The following is a 4,802-nucleotide window of genomic DNA, read 5'->3' as shown; positions in this document are numbered from 1 at the left end:
TTGAAGTTTTCCCCTAACAAGCATGTAGTGACCTTCTTTATCTCATTTGATCATTCCTGGTTTGAAGTTCACATTGTCTGTGAACAAAATAGCTACGCTGCTGTTTTCTAAGCTCCTGGCAAATGGGTTATTTATTGCATCTTTTTACTTCCAGTCTGCAAATTTCCTTTTGAGTTGAATTTGTTTCTTTCTTTTTTCTTTCTTTTTTTTTTTTTTTTTCTAGTGCAGAGTGGAAACATTTATTGGGAGGGCTTTCATTTACACTCTCATATCACACACATGAGAAAGAGACTGTAACTGTGTTTCTAAAGAGAAGGGCTGGCACAGGGCCTGAATGTAGGGAACAGGCAGCTCCAGCTGGATGAGTGAAATATGGACTTAGGGTGAATAAGGCCACCGCTCACCACCCTTCCAGGGAAGTTTAGTGGCTAAAATACTGCTACGCTAACCCCCACCCCAAAGCCAGCTGCCCAAGGGAAGACTGGTTCTCCAGTAGAACCTGGGCTGTGGGTGGTGGCAGCAGGGGAGAAACAGTGTCTTGCTATCTCTTGCTGCTCCTACGGGTTTCTTTGCCGTTACTGACAGGATTGCTGGAGGAGCCAGGAGGGCCAGCTGCTGTGTGGCTGGGCTGGCTTCGAGTGATCCGGGTGCTGGGTGGGTGGGAGGGAGTGTGAGGGGGATGTGGGCCACCACCAGGGCCTGGCGGGGCACTCGGTCCATTCCCATTCTGGCTCTCAGAAGCTGGAGAGACTGAAGGGGGTCCAGTGGCAGCCTGGGTGGCTGTAGGGCTGCTGTCATTCTGTACTCTCCAATCTTCTGCAGATCACCCCCACGACCAGTGTACAGTGTCAGACAACCTTTGAACACTGAAGCATACCCTTTGGTGAGTCGGATAATATCCCCAGGTTGGATCAGGTTGCCCACGTCGTCCCAGACAGAAATATTGATGCTGCCAGTCTTGTCAGCCACTTTGCAGGTCCGAACCTCATGCCCGTCCTTTGTCTTGGTCACTCGGCCTGTCTCCAGCCGAGAATGAAGATAAGGTTCAGATTCTTCAGTCCAGGCTTGATATCCTTCACGAAGGTTTCCGTAGTCATGCTGCCCAAGCCTTGGTACCCCACAAACCAAGCTAGGATCGAGAGCCTCGGCCCTTCTAGCTTTATAGAAGGTTAGTAGCGAACTTCCCTGGGGACCTCGAACTTCAAGATTCGCATTTGGGGGTCTCTGGATGAGATGCTTCGGGACTGGAAGGCCCCCTGCTGGCTGAATTTGTTTCTTATATACAGCGTATTGTTCAATTTTGTTTCTTGATCCAGTCCACCAGTCTATTTCTTTTAATTGGTGAACTGAGTCCATTTACATTCGTGGTCATAATTGATATGTATTGGTTTATGTTTATCATTGTATTTTCCTGCTGAGGTACCCTACTTTTCCTGTGTTTGTTTGCCCTGTTTGATGGTTTCTTTCTGTTGCTGTTCTTGGAGTTGTGGTCATTTTGATTTCCTTCTAGAATATCTTTCAGTATTCTTTGTAGGGTTGGCTTGATGGTCATGAATTTCCTTAGCTATCCTTTGTTGTGGAAGTATTTTACTTCTGCATCAATTTTGAAAGACAGTTATGCAGGGTATAACAATCTGGATTAGAAGTTGTTTTGTAGTCCTTGAAATACTTCATACACTTCTTTTAAAAATTCTTTTTTTTTTTAATTTATTTATTTATGTGTGTGTGTGTGTGGCCAGCTCAACCCACCAGGGGGCAGGGCTGGCTGGCATGTGGTGCTGGGGGATTGAACCGCGGTCCCTGTGCTTTGTTAAGCTTGTTCTAAGTAGGTGCTTTAGACCACTGAGCCATCTCACCAGCCCCAGTTCTTGACTTGATGGTTTGTGTTGAGAAATCTGCTCTGTGATTCTGACAGGCTTTCCTTTAAATGTGATCTGTTTCTTTTCTCATGCAGTTTTTAGTATGTTGTTCTTGTGCTGAATTTCTGGGATCTAAATTATTATTATATGTCTGGGTGTAGACGTATTTTGGTTGATGTTATTTGAAGTTCTATATGCCTTTTTATCTTAATGTCAGCTTATTTCCTCATACTTGGAAAGTTTTCTACTATTATTTATGTAAATATCTTTTTATATCATTAGTGTTGGCTCCTTTTTCATTGCTGCCTATTAGTCTTTTTAAAAAGTTCTTTCTGGGGCTGGAGAGATGGCTCAGTGGTCTAAAGCACCTACTTGAAACAACCTTGGCAAAGCACAGGGACCGCGGTTCGATCCCCCAGCGCCTCATGCCGGCCGGCCCCGCCCCCTGGTGGGCTGAGCTGGCCACACACACACACAATAAATAAATGTAATAAATAAAAATAAATAAATAATTTAAAAAAAAAGTTCTTTCTTTCTTTCTTTCTTTCTTTCTTTCTTTCTTTCTTTCTTCTTTCTTTCTTGATACAGGGACTCACTATGCAGCTTGGACTTGTAGTGTTCCTCCTGTCTCAGCCTCCCCAGTATTGGGATTACAAGCATGTGCCACCATGTCCATTTTCGTTGGCCAGCATGGCCTGGGCTTCCAAGGCCTGCATGGCATGTAGTACTGGGGATCATACCTGGGTCTTTGCATTGCCAGGCAGGGGCTTATACCACTGAGCTATTGTGTTGGTCAGGGTTTTACTTAGAGGAACAGATATAATATAAGGAACAGGTATTAACACAAGATACACACAGTATAAGGAATTACAAGATTGACTTACAACAGTCAGCCACAGAGTCAGATGAGGGAGCGTGCAGAGGGCATCTGCACACCCCAGACTGAAGAATTCAGTCCCAAGGTGTGAAGCTCACTGCTGTGCTCTGTGCAAGTCTCTATCCATCAGCTAATGGGTCTGTGACAGAAGGCTGAAGAGTCTGCAGTGGAAGGCGATGGATTCAAGCCAGAGGCCAAAGAGTCTGCATTGCAAGCCAGGCGATGAAGTCCAAGCAGAATATGAGGACTGAAGTTCCTCTGATGAAGTGGAACATCAACTCCCTCCTCAGCCCTTTTATATGGTCTCTTTGTGCTGAGTCACTCTGGGGCGGAACCAATTGTGCCCCAGGGCGGGACCCCCACTGGCTGGAACCGCAATGCAGAGTCATCCAGCCAAGTTGACACAATGTATCAACCACTACAATGGCCATCTCCCTATGCTGTCCAGTATCAGTGATGGCAGCCTCCAGGGATGTTCTCCATCATTTGAGGGCCTCAATCTCTGCCTACAGGTGGCTGATGCTGCAGTTCACCTCAGAGATCTCAGACTTTGTGTGGCAGAGGTCATCCCCGTGCTTCCCACCCAGAGTCTGCAACTTTTCATATTTGATCTGGTACATGCTCTCGGCCTCGACCCACTTGCAGTTGGCGATCACCTCGTACTGGGCCTTGACCTCAGTGATGATGCCATCCAGGTCCAGCGGTTGGCTTTTGTCCATGAACAGGACCATGGATGTGTCTGAGATCTGAGGCTGCAGCTCACATATCTCCTCTTCATACAGCTGCCTGAGGAAGTTGGTCTCATCAGTCAGCCCTTCCAGCATAACTCGAGCTCCACCTTGTTCATGTAAGCTTCATCCACGTCCTTTTTTTTTTTTTTTTTTTTTTTTTTGGCAGAACCAGGGATTGAACTCAGGCCCTTGCACTTGCCAGGGAAGCACTTATTCTACTGAGCCATCTCCCTGGCCCAAAGGTTCAGAAGAATTTTTTTTTTCTTTTGGCTGGCTCAGGATGCCTTCAGGGCAGAGTTAGTAAGGCTTGAGGATCTGAGGATCAAACCACAGCAACCTGAGCCTGACTGCTCCAATTCATTCTCCATTTCCATACATTTGTTGATCTCATCTTCGTATTTATTCTTGAAGTCCTCCACCAGCCCTTGCATGTTTCCAAGCTCTGCCTCCAGCTTCAGTTTCTCCAGACCCAGTGTGTCCACCTGCCACCAGAGGTTGTTGATGTAGCTTTCAAACATGTTGTCCATGTCACTCCAGGATGTCTTCTGCTGCTGCAGGAGGCTCCACTTGGTCTCCAGAATCTTATTCTGATGCTCTAGAAACCAAATCTTCTTGATGAAGGAGGAAAACTTGTTGAGGTTTTTGATCTGCTCCTTCTCCTGAATAGGCACAGCCTGGATGTTAGGGTCCACATCCAGGTTCAGGGAGTTCAGTAAGCTGTGGTTCACCTGGACGGCTGTGATGCTCCCCACACTACCAGCCCTACCACAGCCACCCAGCCCCAGGCCACCCTGGAAGCTGCTGCTGCTGCCCATTCAGGAGAAGTTGGCGGAGCTGATGTGGGAAGCAGGCCTGCTGGTGTAAGAGAGGTTGCTGAAGGCCTAGGGGCAGGAGGTGGACACCTTGTAGGACTTGTGGGTCATCATTATGGACATGGTAGAGACTAGAGTGGAGATAGGTGAACTGAAGATGGAGACTGGGGAAGGAGCCTGGCAGCCACTTCTGGATGGTCATGCCTGATGCTTTTTAATTCTTTATACATTCTAGATAGAAGGCCTTTGTCAGAGGGACAGTCAGATATAATTTTTTCCCAGTCTGTGGGTTTTCTTTTTACTTTGTTGGAGATTAGCTTTGAAATGCAGAAATTTCAAAAACATGAGATCCAGGGCTGGCCAAATAGCTCAGTGGATTAAAGTGCCTGCAAGCAGGTGCAGTGGCTGGGGGTTCAATCCCCAGGCCTGTTGTGCCAGCCCCACCCCTTGGGCATGCTGAGATGATGATTGAAACTGGGTGTGGTGGTGTGTTCCTGTAATCCCAGCATTTGGGAGGCTGTAA

The 4,802-nt window shown here is 47.0% G+C and overlaps 2 pseudogenes; both read right to left on the bottom strand.

Moving 5' to 3' along the window:
- Positions 1 to 398: 398 nt before the first annotated feature.
- Positions 399 to 1,253, bottom strand: LOC101560016 (annotated as a pseudogene).
- Positions 1,254 to 3,242: 1,989 nt separating this feature from the next.
- LOC101575902 lies at positions 3,243 to 4,282 on the bottom strand (annotated as a pseudogene).
- Positions 4,283 to 4,802: the final 520 nt, after the last annotated feature.

Source organism: Octodon degus, unplaced genomic scaffold (genome assembly GCF_000260255.1).
Source record: "Octodon degus isolate 3935 unplaced genomic scaffold, OctDeg1.0 scaffold00155, whole genome shotgun sequence".
Taxonomy (NCBI): domain Eukaryota; kingdom Metazoa; phylum Chordata; class Mammalia; order Rodentia; family Octodontidae; genus Octodon; species Octodon degus.
This window is presented reverse-complemented; position numbering and strand designations above follow the sequence as displayed.